This window comes from Copadichromis virginalis, linkage group LG7, assembly GCF_057382275.1.
Source record: "Copadichromis virginalis isolate Kocher_CV1m ecotype Utaka linkage group LG7, C_Virginalis_male_GT1.1, whole genome shotgun sequence".
NCBI lineage: Eukaryota > Metazoa > Chordata > Actinopteri > Cichliformes > Cichlidae > Copadichromis > Copadichromis virginalis.
In genome coordinates, this window is record NC_140624.1 from 11,604,834 (window position 1) to 11,627,300 (window position 22,467).

The 22,467-nt window shown below is 39.7% G+C and overlaps 1 protein-coding gene across 14 annotated transcripts in view; it reads left to right on the top strand.

Moving 5' to 3' along the window:
* Positions 1 to 7,297: 7,297 nt before the first annotated feature.
* mef2aa (myocyte enhancer factor 2aa) overlaps positions 7,298 to 22,467 on the top strand; it is a 68,640-nt gene continuing 53,470 nt past the window's right edge. For 6 of the 14 annotated variants that reach the window (XM_085461741.1, XM_085461743.1, XM_085461745.1 and 3 more), the window contains exon 1: positions 7,299 to 7,561. The gene's annotated coding sequence lies outside the window, so the exon portion shown is untranslated. Of the gene's footprint in view, positions 7,562 to 11,180; positions 11,292 to 12,125; positions 12,298 to 13,828; positions 13,859 to 22,467 lie in introns of those variants that run through there. The other 8 variants (XM_085461744.1, XM_085461746.1, XM_085461737.1 and 5 more) reach the window with 7 other exon arrangements.

A 22,467-nucleotide genomic window follows, 5' to 3' on the forward strand; every position in this document is an offset into this window, starting at 1 on the left:
CACATGCTCATATACAGTGCATGATGAAGCATCAGTGTTCCATGGGGATGTAGGCAGGCGCCTGCTGCTGTGGTATCAGGTTGCAGGTCTGTCCGACACAATGTTGAGGAGTTGCCCGGGGGCTCGACCTGAAAGGGCAGAACAATGGAGCCGCAGTGCAGACGGAGCAGCAGAGGGCACGGCAAGCCGATCTGTCAGCCTGGCAGAGCTGCGCTCTCTTCTCCGGCCTCAGACCTTCTCCTTGCACATACAATGGAGGGTGGGAGGTCAAGAGCAAGAGGAAATGGTGGGGAATTCCCAGCATTCTATAATAAAATGGAGTCCTCTATTTTGGTGACTATAGGAATAGGACATAGGCTACACCCAGAATTTGTAACAACTTTCAACGATTACAGTGAAGTCATTTCTGTGGCTCAGCGTTGCAGCTGGAGACAATTTATGGGTCAGTGGTCACTGCTCATAACGTTTGTGCAAAATTGTCTGGCTTGTCTTTGTGACAGCTGAACTTGCAACACGAGGCTAATACTGCACTGTCGCCATGGTTATCACAACAAGTTACTAGACAATCTGGTTATAAATGACATTTTCAAAGAGTCGAATGTTTTTTTCAGTATTGGTCACTTTTTGTATGTTTTGGAATGCTGTAAAGGTTGTCGTGAGGCACATCTAAATAGACAGTAAATTTAATCACCTCAAGCCATGACATCCAGGAAAGCTGAATATATGTGATCTCCTTAAAGGATATCAGTTTAAACCAGTTTCCCCGTGAATATATTCAGAACATCTATGATATCTCCACTCTCTGCTTTTATCTATCATCCACATGCACTGCCCCCAATCTTTTCAGGGAGGAAAAAGCATTTAGTCAGGGCTGTGTACAAACCAAGGTCCCGAAGTCCGCTACCCTCACAGTGGTGACTAAGGGGGGCTAGTGAAAGCCAGATTTTGTAAAAGCTCTTAATAAGACACAGTGTGATATATAAGCCCGCAGGCGGCAAAGCTCTGTGTGCAAACACTTCAACCACTCGTGTGATAGGGCATGTGTGTATGGAACAGTGAATGGCCTAACAACTCTGTTATTTCACACGCGACCCTATTTGGCCTCTCTGATATCCTTAATTTGGTAGCTGAATTTGATATAGTGCTGCAAATATTTGCCTAGGCACATTTACTCTGTTTGCCTGGTATGTTACGATAAACAAACCGCAATGGTGTACTGAATGTAATAAATGTTAAACAGTGCATGCAATTATATACTTCACATATCTGGCTCTCCACACTGAAAGCAGGCTTTGTGGACCTGAGCTCTATTTTGACAGATCGTTATTCCCCTTCCTGACCACCAAGGGTCACATTCAGAAATTAACCGTTTATGAGATGCTCAGGGTAGATTACAAATTTTAGCCTGTATTTAAGTGCAGCCTGTATTTAAGTGCAGACTGTACTCTGTCTAAGATACCTTAGACAGAGTACAGTCATGAAAAAAGGAAGTTTTTTGCAAGAGTCCAGTTTTTTGCAGTACTGTTAAAAAACAAACAAAAAAAGCAACAACAAAAAAAAAAAACAAAAACTGTGCATAGGAATTAGGGGGTAAGTAGCGGCCAGGTGCTGCTAATCAATTGCACTTGATTAATTAATTATCAGCCAGTGTGAGTACCTCGATAAAAGCAGACATTCTGGCAGTTTGCTGGTCTGGAGCCCACAAATGTGCGTTAACACAGTGTCACAATCTTCTCTGGAGTGGACGTCACAGCAATTTACCCAAAGGTCAGACCATACAACGCTCAGAGTAACTGCAGGAAAACCCCAAGAGCTCTTAGACTCTACAGGCCTCCCTTATCATGTTAAATATTAAAGATCATGAAAGTACAATTTGAAAAAGATTGGACAAGTATGGCTTGTGTGAAAGGGTTGCCAGGAGAAAGGCTCCTCTCTCTAAAAAGAACATGGCAGCACAGTTTAGGTTTTCAAAGTTGCATCTGAGCAAACCACAAGACTTCTGAAACAACGTCCTTTGGACACACAAGATCAAAGTGCACCACAACACAGCATATCAGTACCTCATACCAATTGAAAAGCGTGGTGGTCGAGGGGTGACGATTTGGGCTTTTAAGGGTTTTTTTTGTAGCCACAGGACCTGAGTACCTTGAAGTTACCGAGTCAATCATGAACTCTGTATACCAAAGTCTTCTAAAGTCAAATGTGAGGCCATCTGTCTGACAGCTAATGGCTGAAACTAGGTCATGGACAATGATCTCAACCACCGCAGCAACTCTACAAGCCAAAAGGTTGAAGAAGAAAAGAATCACTGTGCTACAATGACCTAGTCAAAGACCCCAGCCCGACTGAAACACTGTGGCAGGACCTTAAGAGAGCAGTGCATTAATGGATGTCGATTAACTGTAGCAAAACTGAACAGAAACTTTAGCCAAAATTCCTTTGCAGCGACGTGAGACACTGATAAAGTCATACAGAAAATGATTACTACAAGTTATTGCTCCTAAAGGTCTTTTCCACAAGCTATCAAATGTCCTGCGTGCTTATGTGTAGTTTGTTTTTAACAGGACTGCATAGAGTCATACAAAATCTTTCTTCTTCACGTGACCGAACGTACTGCATAACCAATCCAACGATCTAGAACCAAACGCAGATTTAAACACAGACTAGTGAGGGCACAGATTAAAGTCCCAAATTTGAATGAACTCAGCAGAGGGCATGCACACGAAGGCGGTCTGCACTGTAACTAAAGCAGTCAGGTAGCAAAAACACTCCAAGGTTCCAAAAACACACAATGCATAAAGATCCTGCAAGATACTAGCAAATGCACTCGTCAAGGTGCAAGCAGAAATCACAAAAGAGAGACTCAAGGTAAAGATTAAAAAAACAGACACACACAGGACTTTCTAACAACCAAAAAAAACTAGCAGAAAAACTAATCAAAGTGCAGACGTAAAACCATCTGAAACAAGTCAGATGCTTTGATCTCTTTTCTAAATATTGGATTTAGACCTGAGCTTCAGAGCCATGCGTGGTCTTTTCTTCTGCCTTTTTAAACTAAAACTATTTGTTGTTTGCGCTTTTTCCTTTTGCTCACCTTAACTGAACAAACTGGGCAATGGCAAGTTAAGGCCTATATGTTACTCAACAAGTTTTATCATATCGGCTTACTTTCGCCTCTCCCTTTATATAAACGCCCTTCCTCCTCTGCTATTATTCCTATTATGAACATGATGCTACAGTAAAATCCAGATGAGAGATTTTTTGTGTCAGGGTTCGATAGACTTTTGCTGCAAGAGATCAAACAGGAAACTGCACAAAATATCACATGGCACTCACAACTAATGCAAATATAGCTTTGAGGACTAACTCTCGCCTCACCGACGCAGAATGGCCCTTCCTGCGTGATGTTTTAAACTGAAGCACTATTGCGCAATACATTGTTACTGTCGGGAGTGTTTTTCTCTTGATGTTAAGCTTCAAGTCAAAATCAACTGATCGTACTGTGAGAAGATTCTGGGCGTAATAGCCTGCTACTCTGCTACCACTGTGATTAATTACCTCAAATTCAGCCTCAGAATGGAAGGAGTCAGTGTGCGTGATCGGTGGAAAGTGGGGCATCAGCAGTCAGCTGTATTTGGATTATAAGTCAACATGGTTTGTGCTACCTGCTGAATCAGCCGTTTCTGCGTGAGGACAGTGAATGATCTTAATCCTGTATGTCTAGGTAACCTTCTCTGCACGAGGACGAATGCAAGAGTAGCACAGTTTATGGTCTTGCAGTAAGGCTGCCATACTGCATGAACAGCAAAGAAAGTCGTGTTTTAGTGCTGCAACTTTGTACCATTTTCTGTGAGTATACAATCTGCAGTTTCAGGGGGCACAGGCAGTTTCTTTTACTTCTTGATAGTTGTTCTGAAGTAAGCTTTTCTCGGGACGGTGACAGCTTGCTGCACTGGTGTGTGAGGAGGAGAAGACAAAGCACTCTGTTCTCTGAGGCTGTGTGTGATTAATGACAGAGGTGTGTGTTGCAGTGGGCACCCTCGGAGCAGCTACAGATCAGTCTTCCTGTAAGACAAATCTGACACTTACCAACCCACCGCCCCACCTGCTACCCCCTCGTACCATCAAACCCTCAGCTTCTTGCAGCCAAGTGCACCCAGTGCGACATTGCACTCATAAATCATCCTAAACAAAGCATGTTTAATCTGTGACGCGCAGGCCTGACACGCAAATTTATTACCTGTTGTAGGAAAACTGCACATGTCCCAGTGAGTCAAGCCTCTATTTACCTTTGAGAAACCAGTAAAATACTGGAAAGACAAAGTCCGCAACAAAGGAAGATGATGATGGCAATGTCTTTCGGGCTGAATTCGGGAGACAAAGCCTCGCTTTGCTCAACCATCGAGCTGCCTTTTCATGGTGGATGACATGCTTGCACGACTTTCTCGACTGCACATGCCAAAAAGATTTAGGGATTTTTCTCAAGCACATTTGTAAAACATGAATACCAAATTATCTCTTGTGGATTAGAGTTGGATAGCTGCTGTATGCCTGGTGTGAGTCATAATGCTTAGTGAGAACTGGGCACCTACTACCTTCAAATGCATGTTAGGGTAGCTTTTTAGCTTTTTAGGAACTCTGCAGTAATAGAGCATTGTGAAGGAAAATGTAATTGTGCTTAAAGAAAGCAGTTTAGCAGCAACATATGTAAACAAACCAGTAAACACAAGTTAGTAATGGCATTTCAAATTATATGCTAAATTAGAGTCTGCTGTTAAACAGCATTTGGATCAGAATGGAGGACACTGTCTTCTTTAAATCCTGCCTACAGGTACTGTACACTGAGAGTAGATTTAGATATCTTTTGGCTTTCCTGCTATACAGTCTGACAAATTCAATTACAGTAGCATTAGCTTGATGTGCAATCGTAACTAAAATGCCAAGGAGAACTGGCTGAAAGGCAGGAATTAAAGTGGTTTCTCCCACACATTCCCTTCCGCAGACTCCCCTGATCCGTCTCGTTCTCAACATGTCTTTTCACTGGAAATGGTGGGAATGAGAAGTGATGGCACCTGCTCACTGGCTTTGGCAATGTCAGAAACTCACACGTACACAGACACGCTCGCACACGTTTTTGCTTATGATGCAATCATCGAGTCAGAAAATCTGTGAAATTAGCCAACAGTGAACTGCCCGAGTACAAAATCATCATTTGCACTCATAGAAAATTAAAGATTTATTAAAAAAACAAACCCTGAAAGTACTTCGAATGTTTTCTTCTACTAATAAGTGAGATCCTTAGGTGGATGTTAAGAAAAAACCCCACAATATGTTTGTGAAATCACTCAGTAGTACGTGGCACTGTTAATCATTTGAGTCATTCCAGGTGATTAATTAAATTGATATTGGAGACAAAATGAATAATGGCAAGAGCAGATTAATTCCTGACCTTGTTCAATTTTTAATGAGCTCAGTACAATTGAGACTAAATTTCAGAAATGGAACTATAGACTTGTGTGAATATTGCAGATAATTAAAGAACTTGCATTATTATCCAAATCTCTGCACATCTGCTGGAAAAAGGGGGCCTATCAAGCAAACAAGACAGAATGGATGTTTGAGCTACTCCCCCTTGCAGCTGATAAGCATTCAGTAGTGCGATAAACAGAGACGAATACATTAAGAAACCCAAGAGACTGATAATCTCAAGAGGGATCATCAGCTCATCATAAGGACCTTTGTATGCTGTCGTTCTCTGCCTCAGGAACTGCTCAACAAAACTACTGCAGAGTGTCAAAGTTGTACAGAAGTGAGACATAACAAGCGAGAAACATCACAGAACTCTTGCAAAGTTATACCTGTCATTATTTCTATAGAGCAAATAAACCGAAACCGCAGCGTCTTGCTTTGCGCAGAAAACATTTGATTGCTAGCTGACCATTAAGCCTAAGCGGGCACCTTTCTCCAGACCCACATTCACTGGAGTGCACGTATATCGTGTTAGCTACTCCGCTCTCCTCAGCAAACTTGTATCCTAAGGAATTTAGTTTCAAGTGTCACCGCTTCACATTAACAGTTGTCTGCTATTTGGAGCTTGAATGCCTTGGTTACTTTTAATTACAGTGGGTAATGAGAGAAGACTTTCAAACTGTGAGACACGGAGTATTTTTAGATCTCGATCTTGATTATCTAACACATTGCTGCGGTCGACTCAGATATGACTTTGTTGGAAGACTTTCTGTACCATTAATATGATTAAAATCAGTCTGGAGGAAAAGCTGTAGCACTTTGAAAAAAATATAATTTCAATCAATCGACACTTTTCTATGATGCTGTTAAATCTCTTCCGAGACTGAAAGTATTTTCATCTTATGCAACTCTGTTACTTTCACATTTAATAAATAAACTTATTTGGTGGTTATTTAAGAAGGTATACTACTGTTTTTCTAATGGTTGACTTATATATCAGAGTCATTATAAGTGTAGTTATTCAGTTATATCAGTGATATTCAGCATGACAGTTTTTAGCAGTGCATGTCCCATGACTAAGGTGTAATGCGCAGCGAGGAGAGAACCGGTGATTGGTGAGGAGTGTTGAGGGGTTTTAGAACTGTTGTTTTAATGAGCCTCAGATAATGAAATGTTATTTTAGATCCTTGTAGTCTGACTGCTGTCTTAGGAAATTGTGTGACTTTGAGTTCTGTTTGTGTTTTTCTCATTTACAACACAAGCATCTATTTCTTTCCTCGCGATCATAAGATAGATCAGACTTGACTTGTACGGCTTAATAAAGCTAGCTGCATGCATTTTTTAATTGGAGAGTGTCTGGGTCTATTTGTGGTCTGGCGCAATGTAAGTTGGAAATGCCAGCTGTCGGCATCAAAACCCTGCTGGAACAAACCATTATTTGGCATGTCCGTTCAGCTGGTTGAAATGCATCACTTGCTGTGTCATATGTGTAAAAAAAAAAAGCTGCTTAATTGATAAAGGCAAACAAACGTTTGATATATGAGAAAAATATTGTGACTTGTGACTTGTTTCACTCAAAAAAAACAAACTCTCTCATGAACTACATTAGCATTCACTCTTTAAAAAACTGTTTGTGTTAGAAAAAAATAGTTTTTTATTCTTATGATCCTTTTCACAGAGTAGGGGGTTTAAAAAAAAGTCCTCAACACCTTCATCTGTGAAGCTATGACTGACAGCTGTGGCTGGTCTAGAGAGCCGTGAGCCAAGCCCCATCACATAATGCATGCCCGACATGTCTATGTCCATCTGGGGTCCTACCCTTCAAACCACTGCCCCTTGCTCTGTGCCGGCAGAGAGACCAAGGGACAAGAGAAAGAACAGGGTGTGAAGACGGGCCTCGTAGGGCTCTGAGGGAAGCATCCAAAGCCAGCTGGTCTGGCTTTGAGGTAAATCAGTGGGTAGAGTGACACAAAGCAGCAGAAAGAAGACTTGTGGGCAGAACGGAAAGAAGAAAAAAGGAAAGTCAATGCTTGCAGAAGGAAAGGTGGAGATTGGAACAGCAGGTTCTGTGAAGGCGCATGTAGAACAACAGGTAAGACACAGGTGTCACAAAGGGCTTGAAGTCCTCACTCAGGATGTGAAGCGAAATGTGATGCTAATGTCATTTTAAGTTTTATCTCCCATCCAGGATAATATGGGTTGCACATAGCTTTTCATATATTAGTCTACTGCTTTTTATTGGATTAAACTGACACAGGTAATGCAGATCACTACAATGATGTTCTTCTGTATTCTTAATAGCAGAAGATTTTGTTGTTGTTTGTTCTTTTTTGCTAGCCTCAGTTTGAGATGATGGTAACACACGTTAACGCAAAAGTGCTGCTAAGGTGATATCTTAGAACTTAGATATATAAGAACTAGGGGTGCAATGATACTTGTATCAATATTGAACCGTTCGATACAGTGCTTTTGGTTCGGTACGCATATGTATCGAACAATACAACATTTTTTATTTGTTTTATCAACTTTTCTTCTGACGATGCTGTCTGTGTTGAGCACTCAGTGGATCTGCGCCTACTCCGCCTAGGCTGCACTGTCGAGTGCAGATCCACTGAGCGCAGCACAAGCTAGCAAGACAGAAGCTAAGCTCGTCGCAACATGGCAACTGCCTCAACGCTACCCGAAACTGAACCTCCCCCACCCTCATTCAGATCTGGCGTTTGGAACTATCTTGGTTTTCATGTGAAGCATGACCCTGGTGCATCATGGACAAAAGTAAAACAGTATATCGGATGTGTCACGCAATGCTCAAGCTGTGGGAACTAGTGCGTTAGCGCAGTTAGCTTGTTAACCTGTTGACGCTGTCCAGCCCCAAGCACGGGGTGATCCGTGGCAACTTGTTAACGGAGATTTGCCGCATTATGGCGTTAATGTCATTTTAACGAGATTAACGCTAGTGGGAACACAACGAATATGACAGCACATTTACACCGACATCATCCTAGTGCAAAGTGGAAGTAGACAAAAACAACAAGCACACATGCTACAAACTTTACCCGAGTCATTTAGACAGCAGTTAGCACATGAGTCTCCTTATGGGGACCTGATATGTTTAATATGCTGCTGAGAATATACCCCAGAAGAAGCGTATAGTATAGCTTTTATTTTGGAAAGAGTCATTTCTCTGTAATAAACTCTCTTTTCCCAAGATGAGTGATTTCTCGATCAGATCGATTAATTTTTTTTATTTTGTTGTTTCAGCAACATTAAATTTAAAAACTGTACTTTTGAGTTAAAATATATATTTATAATTTTAATAAATGATAATTTAAAAAGGCATGAACATTTTGTTTGTATCGAAAAAATATCGAACCGTGACACCAAAGTATCAAACCGAACCATGAATTTTGTGTATCGTTGCACCCCTAATAAGAACCAGCTGGAACTCATAAAGGATCACGACAAAGCTGAAACAATGCTGATTTTTGTTTTGGTTATGAGATGTAATATTGTTGTACTAACAATGTAGTAGTACTAATCTTCTAATAACAGAATACCACACATGAGTCGCTAACAGATTCAGTCACTTTGAAAACATACATCATATATTATGTAATATATTATACCACTTTTATATGCTACAATATATCAAAGAGGGTTGAACTTTTACCACACAGACAACATAATAATACTTATTAAAGTACACAAAGTATATGTTCTTCTCTGTCTGGATAAAGAAAAGAAAAATCTTTTCAAAGATAGATCTCGCACCAGCATTGTTATAATATAAGCACTGCTGGGTGCAAAATATTCATTTTTTGCTATTGACTACAATTTTCAGCCATCCAGAAATTACAGGAAAGGCTTCAATGACTTCATCAAAGTGTAACAACTGCATGAATTGCTCATTAGACTAAAAGTACTTCAATATTTAACAATCAAAACAGAACAAAACAAAACTTGCTAACCCTGTCATGTGGTGCTTATAAATACATAGTAAATTTGGGAAACACACAAAAAATAATAATTAAATGGCCTCCCACGAAAGAACAACCAGAAATGTACGTTACCTGGCAATATGATGTTATGATTTAAAATGCTAGCATGATTTTCAGAATCAAATGGTAGGGCAGTGTAAATCAACAGCTGTAGATAGAATGGAAACATTATTACTCCCTTTTTGTTTAAGGACTTATTCTAAAATTTAATTTCATCACTTTGGCTTTTTTTTTTTTTTTGGTTTTTTGGCACGGAGGGAGAAGTCTTGAGAAAAGTCTTGAGAAAGACAGGGTTTCTTTAGTGCTGATCCAATTCAGTTTAATAAGGTGGTGGGGGGTGGGGGATGTTGGAGCATATTCCAGGATACAGTGTGGACAGGTCACAAGTCCATGATAGAATGAAACTAACTGATTTGCCATTTAATCTGTTAGTTTGCTGTTTCTTGGCCTAATTATTCCAAGGCTGTGACATTTTGTGTTTTAATAGTTTTTTTTAAAGGTATGTTGACTTCTTGCTTTAGACTTATGAGGAGTCAGGAGGTCCCAGGAACACTAAACACAGCCTTTCTTTTTACAGCTCAAACTAACTGGTGACTTAGATAACACAATGCACCACAGACGAAACAAACACTAATCAACTTTGTACAAAACCCTCTCCGTCATTCCTGAATAAGTATAAAATGTTTCATCATAGCACCATCAAACCATACAGTGTGTTTGCAGAGATACAAAATTGCTGCTCTGACTACCATTTCTAAAGTATTTAGAGGAAGTGAAAACATTCAGACACTGAAAGTTTGGTTACTCCTTGTGATCTAAAATTGATTTTATCAGCTGTATATTAATAAAAATGTGCTACCCAAAAAGCTATTGTATATGAAAGAGTGATTCTATTCCTTCACAAATAGATAATGTAGTTTAATGTGTAAAACTTTTGTGAGACTTCTGGGTTTCACTCTTAGAAAGACTGAGGATTCAGGAAGTGGATCCTTTAATAAAGCAGCAAAACCACAAAAGGATATCAAGGACATTCTTTCATTTATGTTTTTAATCTTGGAGGGGAAAAGGGTTATTATGCTAACAAATGTAATTATTTTAAAATGAATAATTAACTTGTGTGAGGCGTAACCTGGCGTACCTTGTTAAGACAGAGTTTATGTTAACCTGCTGTTCAAATCAAATCAAATCAAATCAAATCAAATCACTTTTTATTGTCACATCACATGTGCAGGCACACTGGCACAGCACATGCGAGTGAAATTCTTGTGTGCGAGCCCCACAAGCAACAGAGATGTGCAAACACAACAACACAAACGAGCAAAATACAAGAATGGCCAACCTGAAACTAATAAATATATGTACAATATATAATAGTGTATGCATTTCTGGATGTGTATACTAAATATTTTCCTACGTGTGTGTGTGTGTGTGTGTGTGTGTGTGTGTGTGTGTGTGTGTATACACATTTTTACAAATTAAATAGTAAAAAAATAAAATAAAATAATAATAATAATAATAAAATATATAAAATAAAATATACAGAGTTGAATATGTGCAAAACAAGTGGCATTTATATACAGTATGTAGTGCATAATGTTGAAGTTCCAGTAGTGAAGCTGAGGTGTCTATGACGTGTTCAGCAGTCTGATGGCCTGGTGGAAGAAGCTGTCTCTCAGTCTGCTGGTACGGGACCGGATGCTGCAGAACCTCTGAACAGTTTATGGCTGGGGTGACTGGAGTCCTTGATGATCCTCCCCGCTTTCCTCAGGCAGCGCTTCCTGTAGATGTCTTGGAGGGAGGGAAGCTCACCTCCAATGTTGGGTAGTAAGACATCAAGAAATAAATCTTATGCGATAAATCTATAAAGTAAATTGTAGCTAGAATAGTTTCTTGGTAAATACAGTCCAAGTTCGTATTTAAAATAGAAGAAAAGGGTCCTTCTATTCAGGCTCCATTTCAAACCAGAAAGCCCTGTTAGCTTCAAACAGCTTTAAACTGCCACATTTAATCGTAATAGCCACTCATTTGTAAATTTGCTCCAGAATCAAGTCTATCAAATCTATAATAAACGCATAATTGCAAGAGAAAATGACACCTGCCTCCAAACGCCAGTATAAACAGCGGGGCGGGCCACTCGCCACTACAGCCCCTGCTAGCCACACCTCCTGTGACGATGACCCCCGCAAATACACGTGACATGCCCGTATGGGAGTCACGAAGGTCCCGCCTTCCCGCTCCGATTAGCTGCTCACGGGGCGCTGCGAGTTTTCATCGGCCGACGGAACTGCCCTTCAAACCGAATTCCATCGCTGTTGTCTTAGAGATATGACGTCAAATGTAGTTTGTAATGAGGCCGAGGCCAGTGAGTTCGGAAAAGTAGCTTTTTAAATAAAAATGCGCCTTAAAGGAAGAGGAATTGAGGACATGCTTCTATAATTGTTTTCTTTGATTTTGTACAATTTTTTGAGGGGGTAGTTCCATGTCTGAAAATGAGCACAAAATGGATTAATGTTCACCTCACATGAATGTTGAAGTTTAAAAACAAAACACTGTTTAGACAGCTTGTTCTCTACATGTTTTGACGCTGTGTGTGAGAGAGATAGTGGAGAGAGAGAGAGAGAGAGGGAGAGAGAAAGGAGGGAGTGGGGGGCAGAGGCAGTTCGTCAGATGAGGGGAGGAGTCTCACTGACAAGAGGGAGACTGGCTTTTCTGAGTTTGTCAGCTCCCCCTAAAATAGCAGTCAGCGTGTAAATGTGAACTGAAATTACGTTTATCCACTGGAGTCACCGATATAGAGTGTCTATATACAGCGACTGACTTGGGAGTAAAGGTGAGTAACGGAAATAGAAACAATGTTGCGGAGTGTGGCAGCGATACTGTAGCTACAGTGAGAGTGAGTGTAGAAAAGCGCAAGAGGGAGACGTAGAGTGTGGATTTGGGAGACATTAGGAGACATCTATCTATCGTATCCTAATAACATGTAGCTTTTGCGAGAAGACAGCGTAAAAAGTGGCGTCATTTAATATAAGTCACACTTGGTAATTAGTCGCTTTCCGTGTCGTAAAATACCCAAGTGTCGTATTTTGGGAGGGTGTAGCTAGACGCGCGCGCTGTTGATATCTGTCAGTTGTTAAAAACTTTTATAGGACTCATCTCTAAGCCGGTAATACGTTGTACTAGAAGCTCGACTACATGGTCGGTTTGTCAATTGTGAGTCTTAAAACTCACACAGATTCTGACTTGTTGTCCAGAGTGTGAAATGATTAGCCATACTTTGTAAAACGGGCGAGTCTCCTGGGGGAAAATAGTAATCAGTGTGTATATAATAACACTGTTGAGCCATCACACTGACAACATCAGGCGAGCTCACACGGTGACAGTGGTAATAAAAAAGTTGTCTGGCGTGAGTTTACTGCAGATTGTATGTTTTCCTTAAACACCTAACCTCCTTTAATAAAAAAAAAAAGTAAAATAAAATACATTTTATGTATGCAGGTATTTTTTAATTTGTAGATGTACAGCATTATAACGTGAATAAACAAACTTTTTCTTTCATTAGAGCAATTGGCATGATAAAAGTCAAAGCTGAGGTAGTTGCCTATATTGTATATGTATACATATATGTACTATATATTTTCATAGTTAGTTGAAATAGATGAAGGGATATGCGACTGGTTAAAACTGAAATATGCTCAGCCAAAGCGTGCCCAATCAAGTGAATTGATGTGAGATATTTTAGATGATCTTTGACCTTAAAGATTTCTCCCTGGTTAATAAGTTCACTTGAAGGTGACACATTTTATGCATTTAAGTGACAGGCATAGTGACAGGGGCATCGCACCTTTAAGTTAAGCTGCATAAGGATCTTTGGCCAGCGGAGATTGTGCGAGAGAACCTTTGCTGCCTGGTGTTTCTTTGAATCTCTGGCACTCTGGTGACCTTAACCCCTGGCCAGAGTGGGAAATGGCCAACGGTAACCTGACCTTCTCAAATGTTTCTAGTGTATGCTACACCCTGCATAGCTCATTAATATTGCACAGAAGGAGTAGTTTTTATTCAGTTGAAACTGAAAATAAGACTTGAAATTGTCCTGATTTTATAAGCTCATTCATGAGTGGATCTACTGTGTGGAAAATATTTGGTTGTGCTTCACATTTGAACGTATAAACTGCCTTTTGTGTGGATAAAACCCAGCAAAATCAAACTCATGTTTTGCCGTGTTGAAAAAAAAACCCCTCTGTATGTTGCATGCATATATAAAACGTGACTTTGTCTTTACCACAGTTGTAACTATTTTACTGCTTACAGTATATTACCCCCTTATCAGGTTGAACTAATGACAAATTTCATTGTTTTTCTAGGGGCACGAGTTGTTACAGCAGCATTAAAGGGTACTTGCATTTTCTCACTGTCCTTTTTGTGCTACCGCTACTCTGAAAGCATGCACGTTACCGTACCAGCTGGTTGCCAGTGATTTCTAAAGCAAAGCATTAAAGCACCCTCCAATCTGCAGTCATTAGCTTCTGTGCTGCCCCAGGCCTCGCCAGTAATGGGCCTTGTTGCTCATGATCTACATCACGTGACCTCCTGTGTCTAATGTGTGGATGAGGGATTTTTTCATCGTGCTGAAATGAATATCATTTTAACAATTTATGTCATGTATTAGTCAAAGGAATGAGTATGAAGGCACAGATAGGGCTGCCGTAAATGTCTTTCTCACGTGCGCTGTGAACTGTTGCACTAACCTCAGAGACCTCAAATGTTCTATAGCGTCCATTAGACAAGCACACAGAAAGCTTTGATAATATGAGAGTTTTGTCCTGTATTTATTTAATCGTTATGGCTGGTATTGCACAATGACTACCAGTGTTTAGTAACTGTTTTAGCCTTGTTATATGGGATGTTTGTGTGCCCCTGCATGCCTGTGTAAATGTGCGTAAGCGCTTGTTTGCGTCTCAGCACAAGTTCTCAGTGGAAAGGGAGAAATGAGAGGTGGTGACGGTGCGAGGAATGGGCAGCTGCAGCATCTTTTACTGCACTCCTCATCCCACTTCAATCTCAGTGTATCAGCTTCTCCTTCCAGGAGAAATGTGGAGTGTGTGGGCGAGTCGGATCTGCAATTAACGCCGGTTGTCAGAAGGAGAATGCTGGCGTTTACACGATGCCTCTGAATCACTGAGTGAAAGTCTTTTCTCCTTCACTCTCCTCCTCCCAGGACATTTTTTTTTCAAGGAGGACAAAACAGCAGAGAGCTGAAAGCCAAGGATGCATTGAATAAAAAATAAGAGATAGAAGCTGAACATTCTTGGCCCGTTAAAGAGGATAGTGTTTCTCTGGTTGTTTGGTAAGCCAAGCTGTTCTTTTATGCTGCAGATTTCTTAAGAAAATTAAGGCCCTTATGGCTATTATAGTATTATACAGTGTAGTTTGATTGCTATATTTATTTGAAATTTCTTGCATGGTTATTTATCTGTCTGTGTTTTGAATCCCTAGTTTTATTTTGTGAATCCTTGAAGTTGTGTCTATACCAGGCTAGTTATTAACTTTAAACTCATTATACTGTGTTCTCTAGCACCCCCAACACCGCTCCAGCTGTGTGAGTTGGTTTGGTCCGTTAAACTTGCTACAAGATACTGAGTCTGTTCACTGACGGCAATTAGCTTGAGGCGACACTTTTTTTTAACGCACAGTTGTCTTTTCTCTGTTTTTCTTCTTTGCACGGCTATCGTTCTTTTAAATTTGTGGTATGCTTTTTTTTCTTTGCAAGAACTTGAATTAATATCTATGTTTAAAAGAGTCAGATGCATAACAATAATCAGTCTTCCTAACTAAAACATCTTAGCGTGATTCATTGTTTGTTGGAACTCCTTACTGGAGCTGTATCATCAGCATGGAGATTCCAGCGTTCCTCTGTGAGACCTGGAGGTTGGATGCAGAATCTTGAGCCTGGGAGATAATGTTTTAGGCTACAGCTAACTGTAGACTGCTCCCAATGGACTATTAATTGTTATTATAAATATATACATATAATTACTCATGTTTAGTTACATGTTTTCTTTTAATTTTGTTAATGCTAATCAGATCAGATGTCTGATAAATTCTGGACTGTGGGAGTCACTATGGGTCTTTGGTTAGTGCCGGTGCCTTACTTTAAAGACAGAACATTCATGTGTTGTGACCGTGAACCACTGATATGGGCATGAACTAGCACTGGGTGACTGACAACAGCAACTTGCGTGAAGTATCTGACTGATTAAAATACACAAAATAAACCGAAATTTAATTAAGACATCACAAAGCCCACTGGCAAAACTTGTGCTAAGGCGCTGATAAACAATATAAAATTATTTAGAAAAATTATTTAAAAAAAAATCATAGCTCTTTGATTGAATGCTTACATTTAATTGACAGTTATAAACTATGCTCATCATCTCTAGTATTTTTTAAAGCTCTATAACAGCTCAGAGGGTGAAGGCATTACTCACTGAGGTACTGTTTGTATAGCAAGACAGCTAGCAGTGACCTTTCAACTGTCCTGCCCTTGACTGAGACCTCTGGTGGTAAGCCACCCTTTTGGCTCACTCAGCACATGTGCTGCTGAGCAGGGCAGAGCAGCTTAAGGCCGCACCGTCTTTTCCTGTCTCTCCTGCTCTTTCAAACAAGGCCTGGCTGGAGGTCTCTTCACCTCTGCAACCTGGACCACACAGGAGACTCAGCAGGAAGATCCTCACACAGAGCCACACTGTAATGCTGTCAGCCTGCTTTTGCCACTGTACCCTGTCAGTTTATTTGTATCCATAATGCAAGCAGACTATAATGGTGAAGAATCAAGTCTTAATGTTTTTTTTTTAAATTATGCTATTGCTTTTTTTTAAACTCAGAATTTCTTGGTTTCTTGGGTTGTGGCTACTGTGTTAAGCATAAACTGGCCTTCCACAGTTGGTGTGGTTTGGGAGGGTAGACTGTGGAAGCATGTGCTAGAGCAAAGGTGATGACTTTAACAAGTCAAATCATTTAACACCTTTAAGATGCCTCCTCGCCTCTTTGACTTTCTGGACTGCACGAAAAACCACAGAATCACACTGTGCTTCATTTCTGAAGTGAGTGAGCCAAACTCAAAAGACGTAGAGCGAAAACATGCGCGTCCCGTGCTTTCAGTCAGTATTTTTCACCTTGTTTTCATCTTGTTGTCCTGCATGGAGACCTAATATTAGTCAATGATGTAGCTAAACAATATCACGTACAAAACTAAGCTGAAGTTAAGAAAGACATGTCTTTGCTGAGTTGCATTTTAGCCGCATCTTAATGAGACTTTTTGAAAAACACATAAATCAAAGGAATATATTATAATATAATTTACTAGATCAAAAGATCTCCCATGATTGCTAATATACCCCACTGTATTGAATTACTCATGCTCTACTGTAGATCTTAAAAAGCCTCTCTCGCTGGAGATTTAACTTCTCTGTCTTTGTATAGAGGCGATGAAGTAGAAGCCTCATCAACAGACAAACAATTGAACTGTGTGCAAAGTAAAACTCTCTTCAAAGTCTGCTGTTGTCTAAGTGATGGAGGTGTTTACTGTGCTGTTAGAGAGGGCTAATATAGGCTCTTTGATTCATCAGTTACAGCCACTTAATCTAGCCGTCCATTAGGTTACCAAAAATAAAAGTCGAATGCATTAAAAAGTGTTTATCAATGGCTGGTGTATTCATTACAGCTGTGAGACTTAGGTGTCACAGCTCATACACAAAGCCCATTGACTAAAAGTTCAGTAGCTTCTGGGAAGGAACAGTTGGATCTCCTGCAGCTGGACCGGCCCTGTGGCCAATTCATCTGCAGGAAGAAGGCCTTGTCTGTAATATCCTTGTTTTTCTGTCTGTCTGAGAAGCTTTGTGAACTAGAACAGCTGGGGGGATGTGATTCCTCCTATTATTCTCCAGCACACATCAGCCATATGAACAGGGAAAGGAAGTGACCCCAGCCCCCTCTGCTCTGTGGAAGCTGCTCCGGTTCACCGCAGGGCTCTGACTTACAGTTTAAAGTTGTCTTCCTCTCTACTGTTTGAGCACAGCTATAGCACCATGAACATTGCAGTGAGTTATGCATTTGAGTTTCCAAACCATTGTGCACTGAGTATGTTTTTCTGTAGATTCAGGATGATGAGATTGTCTTTTTTATGTTGCCCACTTAAGTTAAAGTGCAAGTCTGGCCGAGTTCAATAGTTACATATCATTTTACTTCTGAAATCATCCAGAAAATTAAATATTACTTTTTCTTTCTTGTACATAGTCAGGCCATGTTTTCTTCTTTTCTTTCTTTTTTTGCATTTTAATTCAGTCAAAACTTGTCCCTTTAAATCCAGGGCATTCAGAAATGATTGTCTTTGCATCTCCAGTCTCCAAATCCCAGCTCTTCATAGTGTGACTGTGATTGCAAGTGAGGTGTTGAGTCTGCCCGCTGTTTGTGCGTCTGCCCGTCTGTCCTCTTCCTTTCTCCCAGTCCACTTTCCATCTGTGTGCTGTGGGCTGCCGATCTAGGTGAAAATAGTGTAGTGTTTCCACTGGCTGTTGCCATCCTGGATTCATGTCAGACTGGGTTGTTCTTTACTTTGTTTCAATCCTCCTCTGAACCTCTGTCACTGGTCCAGCTTACAGAGGTGTTCACAGCGGGTATTGCGATTAGGGAGGTCGGGATTCATCATGAGCCGCTGGCCCTGGGATAGAGGGCCTGAGGCAATTAGCTATTTGAAGCTGGGACACAGGGCCAGAGCCTCTCCAGGAATCTTTCTGTTTCCTGGAGAGACAAGTTGTGCGAAGGCCTTTGGGGTCTTTCTGTCTTCCCCTTCTCTGTCTCTCTCTGTGCATGTTTGCACACAGTGTTCATGTGACAGCTAACACATATCATCTGATCTGGGAGAAACTGTAGGCTATAGCTCGTGAAATACCCATTTCATTATTTGCTCAGTGAATGATAATCATTCATGTCAATACATATCAGACTAGAATGGGCAGATCTGCCTTGCACATTTTCAGGAAAAGCCTCATTAAAACTGATGTTTACTGTCATTCACAAAAGCAAAGTGATAACGTGAGTGATTATTAAAAATGAAAACTGTCACCCACTGTGACCTGAAGGAGCCTTAACAACATGAAGCACTATGACAAAATGATTTAGCAAAACCTACTTTTTTCTCTCACACTTCCATCATCTCTCAGCCATGTGGTACGGAGAGATGAGTGAGCAGTTTCATTATTTTAAATGTAATATAAATGAAATGAAATGCATGAATCACAGGTCTGCATGCGATCATTAAAAGACCAATTCTATAACATAAAATTCTAAGAAAAAAAAAATCAGTGCTACTTTAGCTAGCCTTTTCACTGTTGTTATGACTCATGGCCATCCTCACTGCTCAGATTGCATAAACCTTTTATGTAATGGAACACTGTGGGAAAGAGGCATCGCGTGGAAGATAAAAATGGGAAGAGAAAATCAAATATTTATTCTGAGCTTTTTAATTTTTTTTCCCATTAAAAGCAGACATTCTCCGAAGACACCCAGTCACCATACCCCTAAACAATATGGACCCCATGTATGTGTTCCAAAACATGCTTTTTATTTAGTAAAATCTTCATGTGGATTTCCAAATGCTGGTGGAGAATTGGATATCTAGAAGTTCTGTGTCTAATCTCGGTTCCCAGTGTTTAAAAAAGACATGTTGGGATTGGGTAAATGCGCTGCTGCTGAGACGCATTATGCATAACGTCCCTAATATCCTTACACTGTGGATTCCCCCTGGAGGAAGATCTTGGTTCATCTTTGCTGTTTACCATTTCTGAGTTGCGGTCTGTGCAACATCAAAAGGCTGCCATGACACTTAACACAGCTCACAGGCTTACTGGTAGGTTGGGGGGGGTCGGGGGGGGGGGGGGGGGGGACTATTGCTCCCTATGGGTTTGGCATTATTATTGTTCCCTGGTGAGAAGTCCATCTTATGATAGACAACCGTGTAAATGGGCACATGCCATCATACCAAATCAGACCACAGAGCCACACTGTAATTCTATGCAAATTTATAAACCTCTAGGAGCATGCATGCATTAATTTTTATTATTCCATGTGTGTTTGTGTGTAACACAGTGAACAGAGCAATAAGCAACAAAAATAATGAAATACTGAAAATAGGGAAATACTGAAAATACTTCATCAGTTAGAGCAAAGGGGTAACACAGGAAGTGTTTGTTTATATAATGTCCTCATTGATAATGTGTCATGTTAAGACGATATCTTTTGAAGCTCATACAAAGTCACAGGGAGTATGGTGATGGAGGGATTTTCCTCAGATACACAATCTGTATTAACAGAGTTAATATGAGCTGAGCAGTTAGAGGTTAATATGTCAAGTGTGTTTAGGATGACATAATTTTTCATGACTTTAACATAGCACGACTGGCTGATTATAAATAATTTATGCACATCAGGAGTTGAAAAGTTTCTTAAGCTGAATCATGGTGTGATACTATGGGAAATGCTGTTGCCTAAAGAAATTCCAAAATCTAGTTGAACACTTGGCCTCTGCAAATACAAATAAGAAAATATGTTATAAAAACTCATACTGTGACTCAGAGTCAATATCTGTACTACTGTTTAACATACTTTTAAACAGTAGTACAGTAGTACGGCTTTCTTCAGAAGCACTACTTGGCGCATAATGTGCCACTTCAACAGAGCAGTCTTGGTGGTTGGAGAACAGACTGCATGTAAAAAAGTGGGTGTAACCCATTCGTTTCTGGACTCCAATTTTTCTGCCTGTTGCCATCTGAAGTGATTATATGTAGATGAAAGAAGGGGGAAGAGCTAAGTTATCAGCCAATGCTAGCAAACTTGTTTTGCAAGCTACATCCATAGCCTTTATGATCACAGATAAATACCTGCTAATTAGTTCTCAGTAACAGACAAATAAAACACTAGAATTTCATAACAGAGTGGTAGGCAAGTATACCACATAGAAAAGGACCAATGAGATGTTGCTTACCAGAAAGCTACAGCTGCCAGTTGGTATGGACATTTCCCACATAATGCAATTTTTATCAGTAAGAAATATATATCACATTTTCAGGGTTTAAGGTTATAAAGAAACAGTTGTAAGGACTGTGATAAGGTTGGGCGATTGGACAAATTTATTGACTGACGACAGGCTGAGCCTTTCACCAATCGTTTTTAGAAGAGCGATTTATTTATTTACCCATGAGTAAGTTTGCTAATAATGTTGGTTGAATGTAGAAGAAATAGTCAACAGAAAAAATAATAGCTCTGCTTTAATGGCACCATCTTGCAGCTGCGAGCAAATGCAGCCTCTTCAGGTGCACCCAAATGCAGCGATTTCTTTACTCAGACTTATAATAGAAAGGAAGAAAGAAAGAAAGGCAGTAGTAGTGTTCAGAAAAAAAATTTATTTAAATTTTAAAAAATGACAATGGTGGGGAGGGAGAAACAAAGAGAAACTGGCTTCGTTTTTTAACTATAACTGTATTTACAGACTGTTCCAGTGTTTATCTGTCCTACACACTCGACCAAACAACAAATACAAAATTAACCAAATAGTAAGTTAAAAATCAAAATGTCTCTTCCAGAGAGCATAAAAAATGTTTTGACATAAAGTTAAGTCTTTTGTGTGATTTGTGGCGTCTCAAATAAATAAATAAATTAATAATCCAAAAAGTAGCTATATTAATACTGAAACAAACAAGAAAAGAAAGTAAAATATTCCCTCCAAACAAAACTTATAAATTTTAAATGCGCAAGTCAGTCCGTAAGTCCTGCACCAAAGTAGCAGGTTAGCATGGAAACTTAAAATGTAAGCATAGACAGTGAGTCCTGGTATTTCCAGGTTGCTTGATTGAAAAAAGTGCCTTTGCACAGTAATTTTTCTTAATGATTTCTCAAGTTGGAGATTAAAAAACAAAAAGCAGAACAAGACAAGTTTATTCGACCACCTGTCATTAAATCTAGAACACACAAATATCATGGAACTGTGTCAAAAATTTGTTTAAAATTCAAAAATACTGCATTAGATTAACTGAATTCACATTTTTAAACCAACATTTAAACTAGAGCTGGGCGATATGAGATTTTTTCATATCACGATATGTTTTTTCCATTTCAGGCGATAACGATATCTATCACGATATAAGCCAAATAACTATATTTGTAAGATTTAAATGTGCCGTTGCTCACAAGTAAAATGTGAAATAATCAGCAGCTTGTTTTTAAATATTTATTTCCCATAATAAGTTCAACAGGGTAGATGTACTTAAGGAACATGAGACTTTTTCAGATAAATAAAGGCAAATATTGCAAACTACACAAAAGGCAGCCGCTAAAGCGTTTAAGTTTCAAAATAGAACAAACGAAACAGACTACTAAATTGTCAATTCCACTTAGAAACAAAATATTAATTCTAAAAATAAATCTTAGTTTGTTTTACAGAAGAACAGACAAAACTGACTAACTTTTGTCAATATCAAATAAACTGAGAACTAAAAGAAAATTCTCAATCTCTCCTTGTTGTATAGCTTAGCTTTTCAAACAGTTTTAACAGTTACTTTAGTCTGACAAAAGCCGAATGACGAATTAGCGCTTCCAGTCAGAGACTGAGGCTACGTCCACACGTACACGGGTATTTTTGAAAACTGAGATTTTCCGTTTTCGTTTTAAAAATAATCCCGTCCACACATAAAGGCAGAAATGAAGGAAAACGCTGCTATGAACATGCCAAAGCAGCAGGTGGCGCTAGATTCCTAACCGTGCCGAAATGCTGGCCAATCAGAAGTCTAGAAGCTTCGGTGGGAAAAAGTAAACAAAGCTGGGGCATAGAAGGAGAACAGAGTCGTATGTGTGGAGGGACAGTAACTGTGTGTGTGTGTGTAAGCATTTAAACACTGCAGAGAGTAGAATTAACAGTAACAGTATTGTAGAAATTCATTTCACCGAAACA